The sequence below is a fragment of the Callithrix jacchus genome, chromosome 3 (genome assembly GCF_049354715.1).
Source record: "Callithrix jacchus isolate 240 chromosome 3, calJac240_pri, whole genome shotgun sequence".
Classification (NCBI taxonomy): Eukaryota; Metazoa; Chordata; class Mammalia; order Primates; family Cebidae; genus Callithrix; species Callithrix jacchus.
The window spans coordinates 122,847,645-122,868,018 of record NC_133504.1 but is presented as its reverse complement, the minus strand read 5'-3'; the positions used below and the strand labels follow the sequence as shown (position 1 = coordinate 122,868,018).

The window sequence follows — 20,374 nt, the reverse complement described above, 5'->3', positions numbered from 1 at the left end:
CTCATGCAGAGGTTCCTAAAATATACTGAGGTGTGCCTGTATGTGTGTGCATGGGTAACTCCAAAACATGATGAATAGAACCAAATAATATTTTCAAATGCTTCTCATTTGACTGGATTATTTCTTTGCAGAAACTAATTCTAACAAAATATTTAGACTAAAGCTCAGGGAATGGCGCCGAGTGTTGTGGCATGTACCTGTAGCCTCAGCCACTTGGGAGGCTGAGGTAGGAGGATCGCTTGAGCCCAGGATTTGAGTTCAGCCTGGGCAACAGAGCAAAATCCCCATCTCCCAAAAAAACAAAAAAGCAAACAATTGGGAGGTTGAGGCAGGTGGATCACGAGGTCAAGAAATCGAGACAATTCTGGTCAACATGGTGAAACCCCATCTCTACTAAAAATATTTTTTAAAAAAATAGCTGGACATGGTGGCACATGCCTGTAATCCCAGCTACTCAGGAGGCTGAGGCAGGAGAATTGCCTGAACCCAGGAGGCGGAGGTTGCAGTGAGCCGAGATGGCGCCATTGCACTCCAGCCTGGGTAACAAGAGCGAAACTCCGTCTCAAAAAAAAAAAAAAAACCCACAGGTAATGGGCACACAGTATTAGTCATTCCCTTGAGAAGAAGTAGACATGCCCCAAAATAGAACAGTCCAGAAGGTATTTAATTTGAAATCAGAAATCCTGAACTTTCACTCTGTCTTAGTTTGAGGTGGGCTGAGCCTTAGCTTCACCTACCTGAAAAAATGGAGTGATCAGCAGAGCATTCTTTAGAGCAGGTGGCATCACAAGTACTTGAGGAACACTGTTAAGATACAGCACTTGATAAAAGGAGGATCCAAATAACAGTTACAGAAAGTTGTACTTGACCATAGGTGGCCAGCTGTCTAAGTTTGAGCTCTCCCAAGGCACAGCAAGTTGGACTTGGGTACAGGTGGCTTATTGGGAATTGATCCCAGGAAACAGGAATGAGGGACTGGGAGAGTCATAAAGGAGGGAACGTCAATGCCAAGGATCATCGTCAAGGATAATGTGGTGCACACTGGGACTCAATTCCACTGCAGTTCCTGAGAAAAATATAGAATGCCTCCCCAAATAGGCCCCCTGAGAGACAGTGGAGCATCTATCCACCTGTTCCAATCCCCATTGGCTAAAGTTTGGCCCTGGGGCGCTAACTCTCTTGCCTTGGGCTCAGTAAGCTCCTGGTGCAGCTGAAGAAGGATGTCAGGCAGAATAAGAAAAAACATAAGTTGAGAGCTTGAGGTGGGATTCCAGTAGCCTACAGTGAATATGAGTTCACATAGAGTTGCCTCCCAGAGCTGAGGCTAAAATCACTGGTGGTCTGGGGCTTTGATGTAGGCACCACAGCATTTCCTACACCGAGCTAAGGTTCTCTCACAGTGTTCCCACATTTATTCCATCCCCAGAAATAATCAACAGTACCTGGCCATCACTTTCCTTATTATAAACTATTCTGCCTTGGATGATTTCTCCTCAAAAAGTCATAACCCTTTGCTTTCAAGCCTTTGCACACACTGCTGCTAACTTTCAGAACACTTTCCTTGCCCACTCTTCCCCACCCTATCTATACTTTTCTATCTGGTCTCAGCTTAAAAATTATTTGCTTCAGGAAGCTTTCCCTGATCCCAGGGTAGGGTATTTACCCAAGCTACGTATGCCCAATGAACATGGTGCAGCTCGTTTGGGCTGTTTATTTCATTTTATATTGCCATTTTTTATAATACCTGTTCCTCTAAGCATGTAGGCATACAACCATTCAGTGTATCACTTTAGTAAGGTCAAGAAACTTGTTCTTTTGTTAACAGAAATACTCGTAAAACCTACTGTAGTACCTGGCACAAAAGTTAACCTATATTTTTTTGAGTGGATGGGTGAGTGAATAAATGAACTTACAAGAAAGGCAAAAACATCAATTGTCACTCAAATCTGTCTGCAGGTCTGCTTTGCTCAGGAGGTCCTAGTCCTGTCTTACTGCTGTATTGTCTTCAGAGTGATTATTCTGGAGCTTTCTTTCCAGGACCTCTTGCCTGGCTGGGCCTTTCTGGGAAGAAAAAAGTACAAGTCAATTGCTGTGGAGTTGTGTTTGGGATTTCTCTGTTTCCGCATCTCTGCACTATGCCCAGCTAACTGTGCCCCAGAGGTCATCTTTTTTGTTTGTTTTGTGGGTAGCACACACAGGAATAAGCTGTACTGTTAGTTTTAGTCCTGGCCTTTCAAATCCAGTTTCTTTTCTTAAGCAGAGATAATCTCTGTCACTGTCAAACTGCTCTTGTCCTCCTTGCCTCTCACTCTTCTTGATTTTGTCCCTCTCAAAGGATGAAAGCCCTTTACAAGAGCAGAGAAGAGATGAGGGCAATGGAAACCCTCCTCCAACAAGCTGCATTCTTCCCACCACAAAGAGCCAAGGAAAATGTTCCTCTGGGGTGCAATCAGGGCCAGGGCTCCTCTGACTCAACCCCCAGATGACCTAATAAATAGCAAGAAAGAGGATAGAACATTCCTGGAGTCAGAAAGTCTCCCCATAAGTCCAGGAGGAAGTGCAGGACAGTATCACAAGAGACCACAAGGGATCACGGAGACACTCAAATTGGCATAAGGCCACAGTGCCCTGATAAATGACCAGAATATTACAGTGGGAGATCTCAGAGCAGGCTCAGAAGGCCGGCAAGTCTGTATGAGGGACACTGGCACAGGAAAGAAGTCCTGAGTTCAGGTGCATTGCTGCTGCCTGGGATGAGCAATCTCAGTCTAAATCCTGGAGTGACAGAGATGTGACCAGGATCCAGTTGCTGCCTAGAGTTCTTCACTCAGGCCATGCTACTTCTTGCCTCCTCAGTTCCTGCTGTCTTTTCTGCCTGGAGGCACTCTTCCCCACTCCCCATCCTACTACTCAGGTAGTGCTACCTGTATTTGGCTAAGTTTGCTTATCCTTGCCTCTCTTTTAGGAAGCTTCCCCTGAAGCCCACAGGGGAGGCACAACTTCCCTGATCTCCCTCTCCCTGAATTGTCCTGTTGTGTCTGCCTCCCCTGCTACCCTGTGAGGACCCAGAGGAGGGAGCCATCTTATTCATCTGTGTATCTACAGGGCCTCGGATGATGCCCTGCCTAGAGTGGGTCCCTCAGCCAAACTGAATGAATGAATGAATGAATACTTTGCAAATTATTTGAAACCAGATCTTCAAGAGAAGGCAGAAGCTATTTATCAGAATGGGCACAAAATCAGAGTTAGCCACTAATGAATATAATATGAGACAGAGTCTCAAAGTCCCAGGCAATTTCTCCTTAAAACTTCTCTACCAGAAGTCAAGATTATTGTACATTTTTTAGATGAAACAGTTTATAGAAAAAAGTTTCACAGCGTCAACTCTGCTTGGCAGACACTAAAGTCAGGCAGACTGACAGTATTTGCAGTGGACTAATTCTTTCATTCCCCTGACTTGGCAAGAGTTAGGACAATTTGGAAGTGACAGATGGGTAGGAGGAAATAAAGTGGTATTTGTTTTTAAGGGTAAAACCAGTACAAATATAATTGACCTGCTGAAATCTCTCCAACCTTTTTCCTCAATCTTCAATGTGCTCCAGCCTCCTCAGTCTTCTCTCGGTTTGTTGAATATACCAAGCTCTTCCCTGCCTCAGGGCCCTTGGACATGCTATTTTCTCTGCCCCAAATTTACTTCTACCTACATTGTAAAATAAAAATTCCTTCTCTTCTGCAAGTTTTAGTGTAAGTGATAATCTTCAGGGAAGCTCTTCACAGGTACTCTATTAAAAGCGTGTGTCACCCATTATAGCCAATTAAATCTCAACCTCTTCTCTTTTTTGCATTTATCATGTTTATACAATCTTTAATTACCTCATTTATTTATCTACTTATTAGTGGTCATGAAGGGGATAGTCCCCCATACTGGGACATAATTTCATAATGACAGCGATCTAGCCTAGCTTGTTCATTATTTTATCTTCAGCACTTAAGATATCACTAGGCACCCAGTAAGAGGTCATTGTTATCAGTCCTGTTGTTGTTGCAGTCACTATTATTTTCGAAAGAATTTCTGCAGCATATAAACTGAACTGATTTATCAAATCATGTACTCAGGCTTGAGTTTCTTCATTTTCTACATATTTTGTGTATCTTGTATCAGAAGCATATGTAAATGCTTGCAGGACCATCTCAGCATTCAGCAATACATATTAAAGAATGCCATGTAGGTCTGAGTCCACCTTGTGACTAATTCCCTTCTAATAAAAGAAAAGGAGATTTCATGATTAAGGGGTTTAGAAATAATCAAGAGAGGGTTAAAAATAAAACTAGCGGAGGCTGAGTAGACCAAAGAATAGCTACTGGCATGCCTTCCAAAATAATGTCCCAGATTATGATTTCACATGAAAAAAAATAAAATAATTGCTTGCCAAGCCATATAAAAAACACAGACTCTAGGAGAACTTAAACAGAAACTAAACCTTGATAGGCCTATAGAGTCTAGAACTTTCCCAGAATGGACTTTTCCTGGCCATTCTGAATGTTCCCTAGTCTAGCTTTTCATCATCCTGGTGGCGTGGTACCATCCGTAGACTGGTTTTAATTACCCAAACCTGGCCGGCTGTGTTAATTTTTTTAATTGCCCTAAGGAAAGTTTTTAAATGAACTCTACCAGTTTGCAAATACTGGAACAAGTCCCTGCTCAGGCCCTGGGTATTTTAAACATTAGCCCTTTTTTCCCCATGTTTGTCTCATCACAACAGTCAAGCCATGTCCCATCTCCTTTAAACCACATTCCAAAACTAATGAGTTGTAAACAAAATGTTCCTTCATACATGGAATACTAGTAGCTTTGTCTGCAAAAGGCTTAAAAATAAATATCATACAGGAGACACTGGCAAGATGGCTGAATAAGAACAGCTCTGGTCTGTAGCCCCCAACAAGACCAACGCAGGAGGCAGGTGATTTCTGCATTTTCAACTAAGATACCCAGTTCATCTCATTGGGACTTGTGAGACAGCCCACAAAGGGCCAGCAGAAGCAGGGTGAGGCGCTGCCTCACCAGGGAGGCTCAAGGGATCAGGGAACTCCTTCCACTTGCCAGGGGAAGCCGTGAGGGACTGTGCTGTGAAGGATGGTGTAGTATCTGGCCCAGATACTACACTTTCCCACATTCTTTGCAACTGGCACACCAGGAGATTCCCTCAGGTACCTACACCACCAGGGCTCTGGGTTTCAAGCACAAAATTGAGCAGTCATTTGGGCAGACATTGAGCAAGCTGTAGGAGTATTTTCTCAAACCACAGTGGTGTCTGGAATACCAGCGAGACAGAACTGTTCACTTTCCTGGAAAGGGGGCTGAAGCCAGGGCACCAAGCAGTCTTCCTCAGCAGATCCCACCCCCATGGTGCCCAGCAAACTAAGATCCACTAGCTGGAAATTCTCGCTGCCAGCACAAAGTCGACCCAGAGTGCTCAAGCTTGGTGGGGGGAGGGGCGTCCACCATTACAGAGGCTTGAGTAGGCAGTTTTCCCCTCACAGTGTAAACAAAGCAGTGGGTGCAGAACACACTGCAGTGCAGCAAAGCCACAGTAGCCACACTGCCTCTCTAGATTCCCCCTCTCTGAGCAAGGCATCTCTGAAAAAAAGGCAGCAGCTCCAGTCAGAGGCTTATAGATAAAACTCCCATCTTCCTGACGCTAAGTACCTGGCAAGAGGGGTGGCTGTGGGCTCAGCTTCAGCAAACAAACATTCCTGCCTGCTGGCTCTGAGGAGAGCAGTGGATCTCCCAGCACAGCACTTGAGCTCTGCTAAGGGACAAAATGCCTCCTCAAATGGGTCCCTGACCCCCATATCTCCTGACTGGGAGACACCTCCAAGCAGGGGTTGACAGACGCCTCATACAGGAGAGCTCCAGCTGGCATCTGGCAGATGCCCCTCAGGAACAAAGCTTCCAGAGGAAGAAACAGGCAGCAATCTTTGCTGTTCTGCAGCCTCCACTGGTGATACCCAGGCAAACAGGGTTTGGAGTGGACCCCCACCAAACTCAGGCAGACCTGTAATAGACCAACAACACTAAGAAGAAACTGCATCAACTAATGGGCAAAACAGGGCTTGTTAGAAGGAAAACTAACAAACAGAAAGGAATAGTATCAACATCAACAAAAAGGATGTTCCCTCAGAGACCCCATCCGAAGGTCAGCAACATCAAAGACCAAAAATAAATAAATCCATGAAGATAAGGAAAAAACAGTGCAAAAAGGTTGAAAATTCCAAAAACTAGAATGCCTCTTCTCCTGCAAAGGATTACAACTTATCAGCAGCAAGAAAACTAAACTGGGTAGAGAATGAGTTTGACAAAGTAACAGAAGCAGGCTTTGGAAGGTGGGTAATAACAAATTCCTCTGAGCTAAAGGAGCATGTTCTAACCCCATGCAAGGAAGCTAAGAACCTTCAAAAAAAGGTTTGATAAATTGTTAACTAGAATAACCAGTTTAGAGAAGAATATAAATGACCCGATGAAGCTAAAAAAACATAGCATGAGAACTTTGTGAAGCATACACAAGTATCAGTAGCTGAAACAACAAGAGGAAGAAAAGATATCAGAGATTGATGATCAACTTAATGAAATAAAGCATGAAGAAAAGACTAGAGAAAAAAGAGTGAAAAGGAATGAACAAAGCCTCCAAGAAATATGGGACTGTGTGAAAACACCAAATCTATGTTTGATTGGGTTTTCCTGAAAGTGATGGAGAAAATGGAACCAAACTGGAAAACACAATTCAGGATATTATTCAGGAGAACCTCCCCAACCTAGCAAGACAACCCAACATTCAAATTCAGGAAATAGAGAACACCACAAAGATACTCCATGAGAAGAGCAATCCCAAGACATATAATTGCCAGATTCACCAAAGATGAAATGAAGGAAAAAATGTTAAGGGCACCCAGAGAGAAAGGTTGGGTTTCTTTCTCTCTATTTCTTATCTATAGAGATAAGCCCATCAAACTAACCACAGGTATCTGCAGAAACTCTACAAGCCAGAAAGGAGTGGGGCCAATATTCAACATTCTTAAAGAAAAAAATTGTCAATGAGAATTTCAGATCTGCCAAACTAAGCTTCATAAGTGAAGGAGAAATAAAATCCTTTACATACAAGCAAATGCTAAGATATTCTGCCACCACTAGGCCTGCGTTACAAGAGTTCCTGAAGAAAGCACTAAATATGGAAAGGAACAACTGGTATCAGCCACTGAAAAAGCATACCAAATTATAAAGACCATCAATATTATGAAGAAACTGCATCAACTAATGGGCAAAATAACTAACTAGCATTATAATGACAGGATCAAGTTCACACATAACAATATCAACCTTAAATGTAAATGGCCTAAATGCCCCAATTAAAAGACACAGACTGGCAAAGTAGATAAAGAGTCAAGACCCATCAGTGGGCTGTATTCAGGAGACCCCTCTCATGTGCAAAGACACACATAGGCTCAAAATAAAGGGATGGAGAAATATTTATCAAGCAAATGGAAAGCCAAAAAAAAAAAAAGCATGATAAAACAGACTTTAAACCAACAAAGATCAAAAGCGACAAAGTGGGGAATGGTAAAGGATAAATGCAACAAAAAGAGCTAACTATCCTAAATATATATGCACCCAATATGGGAGCATCCAGATTCATAAAGCAAGTTCTTAGAGACCTACAAAGAGACTTAGATTCCCATGCAATAATAGTGGGAAATTTTAATACCCCACTGTCAATATTACACAGATCAATGAGACAGAAAATTAATAAGGATATTCAAGACTTAAACTCAGCTCTGAACCAAACGGATCTAATAGACATCTTCAGAACTCTCCAACCCAAATCAACAGAATTTAAACTCTTCTCAGTACCACATAGCACTTATTCTAAAATTGACCACATAATTGGAAGTAAAATACTCTTCCATAAATGTAAAAGGATGGAGATCATAACAAACTGAATTTAAGACCACAGTGCAGTCAATCAGAACTCAGGATTAAGAGACTCACTCAAAACCATGCAACTACATGGAAACTGAACAACCTGCTCCTGAATGACTACTGGGTAACTAACGAAATTAAGGCAGAAATAAATATGTTTTTTGAAACCAATTAGAACAAAGGCACAATGTACCCGAATCTCTGGGACACAGCTAAGCCAGTGCTTAGAGGAAAAGTTTAGCACTAAATGCCCACATGAGAACGTGAGAAAGCTCTAAAAGTTACACCCTAACATCACAATTAAAAGAACTAGAGAAGCAAGAGCAAACAAATTCAAAAAAAGCTAGCAGAAGACAAGAAATAACTAAGATCAGAGAAGAACTGAAGAAGATAGAGACACAAAAAAACCCTTTTAAAAAAATCAATGAATACAGAAGCTGGTTTATTGAAAACACTAACAAATAGACCACTAGGGAGACTAACAAGGAAAAAATAAAAGAATTGAATAGACACAGTAAGAAATGATAAAGAGGATATCACCACTGATCTCACAGAAATACAAACTACCATCATAGAATACTATAAACAGCTCTATGAAAATAAACTAGAAAATCTAGAAGAAATGCATAAATTCCTGGACACATACACACTTTCCAGACTCAACCAGGAAGTTGAATCCCCAAATTGACCAATAACAAGTTCTGAAATTGAGGCAGTAATTAATAGACTACCAACCAAAAAAAGTCCAGGACCAGATGGATTCACAGCCCAATTCTACCAGAGGTACAATGAAGAGCTGGTACAATTCCTTCTGAAACTATTCTAAATAATAGAAAAAGGACTCCTTTCTAACTCATTTTATGAGGCCAGCATCATCCTGATACCAAAACCTGACAGAGACACAACAAAAAAAATAAAAATTTCAGGCTAATATCCCTGATGAAGATTGATGCAAAAATCCTCAATAAAATACTAACAAGCCGAATCCAGCAGCACATCAAAAAGCTTATCCACAAGTATCAACTAGGCTTCATCCCTGGGATGCAAGGCTGATTCAACATATGTAAATCAATCAACGCAATCCGTCACATAAACAGATTCAATGACAAAAACCACATAAATATCTCAATAGATGCAGAAAGGGCATTCAATAAAATTCAACAGCTTTCATGCTACTACTGATGAAACATATCTCAAAATGAAAAGAGCTATTTATGACAAACCCACCCAATATCACACTGAATGGGCAAAAGCTGGGAGCATTCCTTTTGAAAACTGGGACAAGACAAGGATGCCCACTTTCACCACTCCTGTTAAACACAGTATTGAAATTTCTGGCCAGGGAAATCATGTAAGAGAAAAAAATAGGAAGGCAGGAAGTCAAATTGTCTCTGTTTGCAGGTGACATGATTGTATATTTAGAAAACTCCATTGTCTCAGCCCAAAATATCCTTAAGCTGATAATCAACTTAAGCAAAGTCTCAGGATACAAAATCAATGTGCAAAAACCACAAGCATTCCTATACACCAATAACAGAAAAACAGAGAGCCAAATCATGAGTGAACACCCATTCACAATTGCTACAAAGAGAATAAAATACCTATGAATACAACTTACAAGGGATGTGAGGGACCACTTAAAGCAGAACTACAAATAACTGCTCAAATAAAGAAGAGAGGGCACAAACAAATGGAAAAACACTTCATGCTCATGGATTGGAAGAATCAATATTGTGAAAATGACCACACTGCCCAAAGTAATTTATGGATTGAGTTTTATACCCATTAAGCTACCATTGAATTTCTTCACAGAATCTGAAAAAAACTACTTTATATTTCATATGGAACCAAAAAAGTACCTGTATATCCAAGCCAATCCTAAGCAAAAAGAACAAAGCTGGAGGGAGAGAGATCCAAGATGGCCATCTAGCAGCAGCTCAGGGTTGCAGCTCCCAGTGAGGGTGCAGAAAGTGAGTGGATGCCAGATTTCTAGATGAATTTTTGTTGCTTATGGACCAGGAGATTCCAAGCAGAGGAGCCCCATGGGTTGCCAGCGTGACTCTTGGCCGGCAAGGCTGTTTTGCTGGCGTCCCAGCCTGGTGGTTCTCAGTGCAGAGTATGAGGGACTCGGTGCCCTTTTGGTTGGTGTTTGGAGCTCCAAGAGGGCAGAGTCATTCATTCAGCTGATTGGGAGGGGGACTGAAGCCAGGAGCCAGACCAGGAGATTCCCAGGCAGAAAAGCACCAGAAGCTCAGCGCTGCTATTTCAGCTGGTGTGGTCACCACACGGGAAATTGAATAGATCCTGGTGCCTTTTCAGCGGGTGACCAGAGCACCTGGGAGAGAATCGACCATTCAATTAGGAAAAGAAAAAGGGGGGCTCGGAGGCAGGCAGCCAGGTGATCAGGCTTGGCTGGTCCCACCCCCACAAAAAAATAGCTATTGGAAACGCTGATGGTTGAGAGTTTCACAGCAAGCACAGCTGAGCCCTGAAAGGTCCAGCTCTGTGGGGGAGGGGTGTCCACCAAAGGAAAACAAAGAAACAGAAATAACATTGCCACCAACAAACTGGGCATCCATTCAGAGACCCAATCTGAAAGTCAGCAATTACAAAGATGACAGGCAGATAAATCCACAAAGATGGGAAGAAACCAGTGCAAAAAGGCTGAGAACATCCAAATCAGAATGCCTCTCCTCCTTCAGGGGATCATAGCTCCTCATCAGCAAGGGAACAAGGCCTGATGGAGAATGAGTATAATGAATTGTCAGAATCAGGCTTCAGAAGGTGGATAATAAGAAACTTCTGTGAGCTAAAAGAATATGTTTTAACCCAATGCAAAGAAACTAAGAACTTTGAAAAAAGGTTTGATGAAATGCTAATGAGAATAGACAATATAGAGAGGAATATAAGTGAATTAATGGAGCTGAAAAACATGACACGAGAACTTCACAAAGTATGCACAAGTTTTAACAGTCGAATTGATCAAGCAGAAGAAAGGAGATCAGAGTTTGAAGACCAACTTAATGAAATAAAATGAGAAGACAAGATTAGAGAAAAAAGGATAAAAAGGAATGAGCAAAGTCTACAAGAAATATGGGACTATGTGAAAAGACCTAATCTACGTTTGATAATTGTACCTGAATGTGACGAAGAGAATGAATCCAAGCTGGAAAATACTCTTCAGGATATTATTCAGGAAAACTTTCCCAACCTAGCAAGGCAGGACAATATTCAACTCCAGGTAATGCAGAGAACACTACAAAGATATTTCTCAAGAAGAGCCAACCCAAGGCACATAATCATCAGATTCACCAGGGTTGAAACAAAGGAGAAAATGCTAAGGGCAGCCAGAGAGAAAGGTCAGGTTACCCACAAAGGGAAGCCTGTCAGACTCACAGCAGATCTCTCAGTAGAAACCCTACAAGCCAGAAGAGAGTGGGGGCAATATTCAACATCCTTAAAGAAAAGAACTTGAACCCAGAATTTCATATCCAGCCAAACTAAGCTCCACAAGTGAAGGAAAAATAAAATCTTTTGTGAACAAGCAAGTACTTAGAGATTTTTATCACCACCAGGCCTGCTTTACAAGAGCTTCTGAAAGAAGCATTACACATAGAAAGGAACAACCAGGGGCCAGGCATGGTGGCTCAAGCCTGTAATCCCAGCACTTTGGGAGGCCAAGATGGGTGGATCATGAGGTCATGAGATCGAGACCATCCTAGTCAACATGGTGAAACCCCATCTCTACTAAAGATACAAAAAATTAGCTGGGCATGGTGGCGCGTGCCTGTAATCCCAGCTACTCGGGAGGCTGAGGCAGGAGAATTGCCTGAACCCAGGAGGCGGAGGTTTCAGTGAGCCGAGATCACGCCATTGCACTCCAGCCTGGGTAACAAGAGTGAAACTCCGTCTCTAAAAGAAAAAAAAAGAAAGGAACAACCAGCATCAGCCTTTCCAAAAATATACCAAAAAGTAAAGAGCATAAACATAATGAAGAATTTACATCAACTAATGGGCAAAACAGTCAGCTAGCATCAAATGGCAGTATTAAACTCACATATATTATTATTAATCCTAAATATAAATCGACTAAATCCCCCAATCAAAAGACACAGACAGGCGAATTGGATAAAAAGCTAAAACCCATTGGTATGCTGCATCCAGACCTATCTCACATGCAAGGATACACAAAGACTCAAAACAAAGGGATGGAGGAAGATTTATCAACCAAATGGAGAGCAAAACTAAATAAATAAATAAAAAGCAGGAGTTGCAATTCTCGCCTCTGATAAAATAGATGTTAAAGCGACAAAGATCAAAAGAGGCAAAGAAGGACATTATATAATGGTAAAAGGATCAATGCAACAAGAAGAGCTAATGATCCTAAATATATATGCACCTAATACAGGAGCACCCAGATACATAAGACAAGTTCTTAATGACTTATAAAGAGACCTAGACTCCCACACAATAATAGTGGGAGACTTTAACATCGCATTGTCAATATTAGACAGATCAACAAGACAGAAAATTAACAAGGATATCCAGGACTTGAACTCAGAACCAGAACAAGTAAACTTAATAAACATTTATAGAACTCTCCACCTAGAATACACAAAACATACATTCTTATCAGTACTACATCACATCTACTCTAAAAGTGACTACATAATTGGAAGTAAATCAATCCTCAGTAACTGCATAGCATTTCACAGGTTTAAATAAAATATTGGTAGGCTGCTTGTTTGTATTTTCCTCCCTTATTCCTTCCTGTCTCCATTGTTAGGCACAATTATTGGCATAAAAGAGGTTTTAAATATCCATTTTTAGACTCCATTCTAGCCTGGGCAATAAAGCAAGACTCCTGCTCTCTCTCCCTCTTTCTCTTCCTCTTTCTTTCTCTCTTTAATTTTTTTCTACTCTTTTTTTCTTTCTCTCTTTCTTTTTCTTTTTTTCTCTCTTTAAAAAAAAAAAAAACAAAGCTGGAGGCATCATGCTACCTGACTTCAAACTATACTATAAGGCTACAGTAACCAAAACAGCATGCTAATGGCACCAAAACAGAGATATAGACCAATGGAACAGAACTGAGGCCTCAGAAATAACATTACACATCTACAACCATCTGATCTTTGACAAACCTGATAAAAATAAGCAATGAAGAACGGATTCCATATTTAATAAATGGTGTTGGGAAAACTGGCTAGCCATGTGCAGAAAGCAGAAACGGGACCCCTTCCTGACACCTTACACTAAAATTAACTCCAGATGGATTAAAGACTTAAACATAAGACCTAAAACCATAAAAAGCCTAGAAGAAAACCTAGGCAATACCATTCAGGACATAGGCATGGGCAAAGATTTCATGACTAAAATACCAAAAGCAATGGCAATAAAAACCAAAATTGACAAATGAAAACTAATTAAACTAAAGAGCTTCTGCAAAGCAAAAGAAACTATCATAAGAGTGAACAGGCAACCTACAGAATGAGAGGAAAATTTTCCCAATATATCCATCTGACAAAGGGCTAATATCCAAATTCTACAAAGAACTTAAATTTACAAGAAAAATGCAATCCCATAGTGGACAAATGATATGAACAGACACTTCTCAAAAGAAGACATTTATGCAGCCAACAAAGATATGAAAAAATTCTCATCATCACTGGTCATTACAGAAATGCAAATCAAAACCACAATGAGATACCAGTTAGAATGGTGATCATTAAAAAGTCAGGAAACAACAGATGCTGGAGAGGATGTGGAGAAACAGGAACGCTTTTACACTGTTGATGGGAGTGTAAATTAGTTCAACCATTGTGGAAGACAGTGTGGCAATTCCTCAAGGATCTAGAACCAGAAATATTATTTTACCCAGCATTTTCATTACAGGGTATATACCCAAAATATTATAAATCATTCTACTATAAAGACACATGCACACATATGTTTATTGTAGCACTATTCACAATTGCAAAGACTTGGAACCAACCCAAATGCCCATCAATTATAGACTGGATAAAGAAAATGTGGCACATATAAACCATGGAATACTATGCAGCCATAAAAAATGAGTTCATGTCTTTTGAGGGACATGAACTCATGAGGGACATGGATGAAGCTGGAAACCATCATTCTCAGCAAACTAATACAGGAACAGAAAATCAAACACCACATGTTCTCCCTCATAAGTGGAAGTTAAACAATGAGAATATATGAACACAAGGAGGGGAACATCACACGCTGGGGCCTGTTGGGGGATGGGGGCAAGGGGAGGGATAGATAGCATTAGAAGAAATATCTAATGTAGATGATGGGTTGATGGGTGCAGCAAACCATCATTGCATGTGTATACCTATGTAACAAACCTACACATTCTGCACATGTATCCCAGAACTAAAAGTATAATTTTAAAAAAAGGAATACAGAAAAATAAATAAGCATAACTTTCAAAGTCAGAGCACAAAACTTTGCTAGTCATCCCCGCTATTCAATTCTCTCCCACCCGACCTTTAAGGTTCAGTTCAAGCTCTGCAACCTTATACAAATCTGCTACTCCTCCAGACCACAATGGCCATCCTGAGCACTCTGAGGTTGAGCCTACACCTCAAGATTTTATTATTCTCTAGTCATATAGGATAAAGGAGGAACAGAGTAAGATGTGTTGGGAGAAGCAAGAGAAAAAAGATACTAAATTTTGCCAAGAACTAAGTTTTGCATACTACATAGGCAACCTCATTTAATTCTCACCATAATCCTATAAATAAGAATTATTCTTCACCATTTCCCAGATGAGGAAACTGAGGTCCATGCTATACTAAGAAACTTGCCTGCAGTCCAGAGCCAGTAAACAATAAAGTCAGAATTTGAATCCCAGTCTTTACCACAAAACATTCTCTGTCCTCTACCTTGCAGAATTAGTTTTATCTTCTCTCTGACTTCACCCCCAGGAATAGATCATACAAGGAAATAGACAAGAAAGATGAAGGATATGAAAACCATAGCCTGTTTCAAGAGTAAATATTTATATCAGGCATCTATTAGGTGCAAAGCAGAATCCTCAGAGCTTTGGAGAAGGGAAATGGAAGTTTACATCATGGAGGGAAAGAGAGCTGTTTAAACAGCACTAGGCACTGTGGCAGAGATGCTCTTGACAAAGTGAATACAACACACAAGTGGTTATACCTCATCTGCAGTGTTTGGTGCAGTTTTAGTCACTAGGGCACACGTGCTGTGGAATTCACAAGAAGAGCATGAGGGCATTTATGCTCATGGGATCATGGTTAAATCTTTAAACAGCTAAAAAGCTATCTTTTATAAACAAGTTACTTGGAAATTTTCTGTACAACTCTAAAAAACAAAACTGGAACTAAAGAGGAAATGCCACAGGGAGGTCCATTGCTGCCGTCTGTAGGACAGAACTCTGACAGTTCAATAGAATGAATCACCTCTAGACATTGGCAACTGCCATTGTTGACATGACTATACAGCTTGGAAAGCCATTTACTGAGTATATGGTAAAGAAGATACCATATCTTTACCATATCTTCTTCTGGGGAATTAAGATTGGCCTGAAACTCCCACTCAGCTCTAATTCTGTGACTCAACTTGCATTTAATAGAGCTTTATCTCACTGCAGAGAAATCTGTATTAATTTCCTATTGCCACCATAACAAATCACCACAAACTTAGTAGCTTAAAACAACAGAAATGTACTATCTTACAATTCTAGTTTTGAAGTCTGCTCACAATTCTGTAGGTTAAGTCTCACTGGACTGAAATCAAAGTGTTGGCAGGACCACATTCATTTCTCAGACTCTAGAAGAGAATCCATCCTTTGCCTCTTCCAGCTTCTTGACTCATGCCCCTCTTCCTCCATCTTTAAAGCCAGCAATGGTGGGTCAAGTTCTTCTCACCTTACATTATTCTGCTCTCCTCTCTACTTTTCTTCCAATTTTATGGACCCCTGTGATTACAGTGAACCCTCTCAGACTATCCAATACAGTCTCTCTAAGTTAAAGTCAGCTATTTTGCAATCAGAATTCCATCTGGAACCTTAATTCCTCTTTGCTATGCAATATAACATACTCACAATTTTCAGGAATCTGGACACGGATACCTCTGGGAGGGAACTTTATTCTGCCTACCACAGCGAGATTCTGAAAAGGGCCACCAGTACCTTCTTGCACTTCAGGATGGCATGTGAATTAATAACACAGGCTGTAACACTCTGCTTTTCCTAAAGGTCACAGGGGATGGGATAAGGAATTGGCAAGAGTAAACCAGACCTCCATGGGTTATGTGGGACTCAGCTTCTACCTAACACAAATCAACTAAATAAAGTGGTAGAAAATATTTTTCTCTTGGGTAAGTTTTACCTCTTAATACCAGATGCCAAATGACCTAACTGAACATTGACTCCTAAACATATCTTGAGACTGAAATCCTCAGGTAGTTAAGCAAATGAATCAACTAAAATTATCTAACAAATTATCTAACCAAGAATCCTTGTTAGATCTGTGATAAGGTACGAGACTAGTAAGAAAGGAAAAATTTAAAATATTAAAAGGCAGCTCTTCTCTCTTTTCTTTCACAACCAGAGATGACCACCATATATTGGAAACTAGATGCAACTTCAGTGCACCCTCTCACCCATAGCAGATACTCCTAATCCTTTGCTCTTTCCCCTAGCCTATGACAGCCTTCAGGAGTCTTCTTCAGTCTTGTGCCTAAGGCAGGCGCTGGCAATTATCAGAGTTGGCACATGAGAAAAAAAGCCTATTTGCCATCTCCTTAAGAAAGACTCTGTGTTCAGTGGATTGGGATTTAAGACTGTTGTTTTACCAATTACTGTGTACAAGACAATGAACTAGAAATGTGCCTTCAGAAACAAAATGTACAATTATAATTTCAGCTGCCAAAGGATTACAATCTAATAGCTCTTATTGCTATTTTGTTTCTTGTTAATAGAATTCCCTATCTCACACTATACTTTGTACTTATCTAAAGTTTTACCTTTACACTACCCTGAGATCTCTGTTATTTGAATCACAATGGAATTCCAAGTTGAAGCAGAAAAAGAAATTAATTTGCTATCATCCTCAAAGATCCAGGCATAGATTTGGCTTTGGCCTTTTCCAGGGCCTCAGATGATGCTATTGGGACCAGTACTGCCCTCAGCCCCACTGTCCCCCTCTGCCTTCCTCTGGTGGCTTCATTACTCTCTATAGGTTCTTGCCCATGGAGGTGAGATGGCTCCCAGAAGCTCCAGGCTTACCTCTCATCTTCTCAGAAACCCAAGTAGGAAAGAAAATGCTTTTTCTCTGTATCCTTCTACGAAGATCCTGAACAGAATTTAGTTTTAGTGGCTTTTCATTGTCCTAGCTGAGATCACATGGTCATCTGCAAACCAATGACTATGACAAGAGAAATGCAAGCCTCTGATTAATCAGCCTTCAGTGAATCGCCCACTCCTGGAGCAGGGATTACATTCGGTGCCACTTGAACCACATGAAACAAAAGAAATAAAGAAATGGATTCCCCAGGGAAAATTGGTATACTGTTACCAAAGGGAAAAAGCATACTGGGTAGGCAGAAACATTAAACAATTACTATACTTAAGTGACAATTTGAGTCAGATTATTAGCTGTTCTCTGGTCCAGTATTAGCTAACAGCAAGACAGAGAAGAGAGCATCATAATTTGAACAGGAATAGGGATTGGGGAGACTGTTCAAAGCCTGTAGTACAGTCCACAGAAGTGGGACATAAATGGGACACGACAGCACAGGGGCCATGGGAAATTAGCATGATATCTTGGGAAGAAAGTCCAGAAGATATTTAACAGCCACTGAAATGGGAGGACTCACCACATTTACAACCACCGTTTATTTTGCTTAACCCTGAAATAACTTCTAAGAAAAATAAAAGAAGAAGGCAAAAGGACTTGGGATCAAGCAACCTGACTTTTAGCCCCGCCACTTACCAGTGAGCGGTGTTGTCTAGGGCATGTCACTTATCTCAAAACCACAGTTTGTTCTTCCATGAAATGAAACTAAATGATTATTCCTAACTCACAGAGAATTCAATGTTATCATATGTGTAAGAATCATTTTTTAACGTGCTGCAACAAACCCTCCTATTCATATGCCTATTGCAATGAGCCTTGGTGACTCCTTTCATCTACTTACCCCGCCTTTTGAATCTGATTCTGAGTTGCTCTGTCCAAAACAATGAGGCCTATAATCCCAGCACTTGGGAGGCCGAGGCAGGAGGAGCACGAGGTCAGGATATGAAGACTATCCTGGCTAACATGGTGAAATCCCATCTCTATTAAAAATACAAAAAAATTAGCCAGGCATGCTGGCACACACCTGTAGTCCCAGCTACTCGGGAAGCTGAGGCAGAATTGCTTAAATCCTAGAGGTAGAGGTTGCACTGTGCCGAGATGGCACCTCTGCACTCCAGCCTGGGTAACAGAGTGAGACTTCGTCTCAAAAAAAAAAAAAAAAAATGAGGCAGAGGTGAGGAGTGCCTTCTAAGGATAGGCTATGAGAGGCCATGCAGCTTCCATTTTTGTATTCTTTGAAAACTCCCTCTTAGATGCCCATCACCACTCCACGAAGAAGCTAACACTCCACGAAGAAGCTAACTCCACGGAGAAGGCATATACAGAGAGACTCTAGAGAACGAGAAGACATCTTGAATATACCAATCCTATTTAAGCTCTCAGCTGAATGTAGCTGCACAAGGATTCTCAGCTGCATCACATTGTGGAGAAAAGACCAGCCCAGCTGATCCTGGTTAATCATGAAAAATAATGAAGCATTGCTTTAAAACACTAAATTTTAGGATGGTTTATAACACAGAAGTGATATCTGAGACAATGTGTATACATAGAATTTCTATGGTTCTTGACATATTTTTCTGCAGTTTTCTCAAAAGGAATGTTATTGCACTTTAGGAAGAACAATTCCTCATTTGTGGGAAAGCCTCATTTTTGCAGTACACTCAGCATCACTGGCATTGCCTGCTATATTCCAGTAGTGCTCTGCAGTCAGTGAAAGAATCAAAGACACCACCCTGCAGGCCTAAGTACCCCCTGTTGCTAGCAAAACCCTAACAGAGCAATTACTTCTAGGAAGGTGAGTGCTTCAGAGGTTAGATTCACTAACTATATTCTTCCTTTATGTCCTGATTATTGTGAGTTGAAATACCTTTTTCCCTGGAACTTTATGCTGCTTTCAAATGAGTAGGCTGCATTAAGTCATACCTAAAGTGAGTTTACAATGTCCATGAAATTATATCATGCAATTTGATAGTAAAGAATGCAACCAGAGGTGATACATATGGATAGATTTGGCCTCGAAAGGTCTCCAAAGAAAACCATCATCTACCACTAAGTTCAGTTTGTGTCGAAAACATTAACATCTTTCTCTAATTTGTCCCATTTATCTAGTGCTTTTGGAATCTGAAGAAAATAAATAAATGAACATTATTCTTGGCTGCATGATCATATTTGCTCTTTCTTTTGGTGAATCCTTATAATGGAAGCTCCTACATTTAACAGATCGACAGCAAAAGACAGGGTGTTGTGAAATGAAACTTCTCTAAGATAAATATTACTTTCCAAGAAGCAGAGGACTTGAGAAGTGACCTGCTGAAAGATAGTTGTCATCAATCATAAACATCTCTGTTCTTTGTAAACACCAGGAAGGACCACAACCTTATCTATTAATTTCACCGCAGTGAGATTCCAGAGCTTATGTTTTTGTTTTTGTCTTTTTTTCCTGGAGAGTTTCACATTTCCAAGGTCAACTTCAAAGGTAAGCTTTTATTTAGTCACTCTGAAGTATCAATACTCCTGTCTTAATAAGATATGAAATATTCTTGCTACCCTATTCTTTTACCCACACCCATTCCCTTTCTTATTTCCACCAGTTTACAAACTCAAGTTTCTGCTGAAGTGTTAGTTGAAACAGGAATGGGAATTTATTTGAGCATGTCTCCGTCAATTTGGCTCTGAGCAAAAGGTGCTTGTTTTCTGGACTGGCATACAGTATCCAAAGATGACACTCAATGCTAAATCAGAATTTTGAACTAAGCTTCCAAAAGTAACAAAATTATAATTTAAGTCCCTACATTTTTCTTACTTCAGATTGTAAAGATTCCCTGGTGATCTTAGGGAAGTTGAAGAAAGAAGTAATTAGATTATTATAAAAATATAAAGGATTACACAAGAATATAATGGTATCTGTGTTTCTTATAGAGCTACTTGTAAATGGTACTACAGGTACACGTTGTACAAGTGAAAGAAGCAAAATGTAGGAGTCCTCAGTTTTGAAAAGTAAATGTTATTTTAAAGAAAAAGAGAAAGAGAGAAAGGAGAAAAACTAAATACC

The 20,374-nt window shown here is 40.5% G+C and overlaps 1 long non-coding RNA gene across 1 annotated transcript in view; it reads right to left on the bottom strand.

The window, feature by feature from the left end:
• Nucleotides 1-20,374, bottom strand: part of LOC144581809 (uncharacterized) — a 49,589-nt gene that overhangs the window by 6,910 nt on the left and 22,305 nt on the right. Inside the window, exon 2 of the long non-coding RNA XR_013533076.1 lies at nucleotides 1,914-2,061. This is a non-coding gene — a long non-coding RNA (uncharacterized LOC144581809). The remainder of the gene's footprint in view (nucleotides 1-1,913; nucleotides 2,062-20,374) is intronic.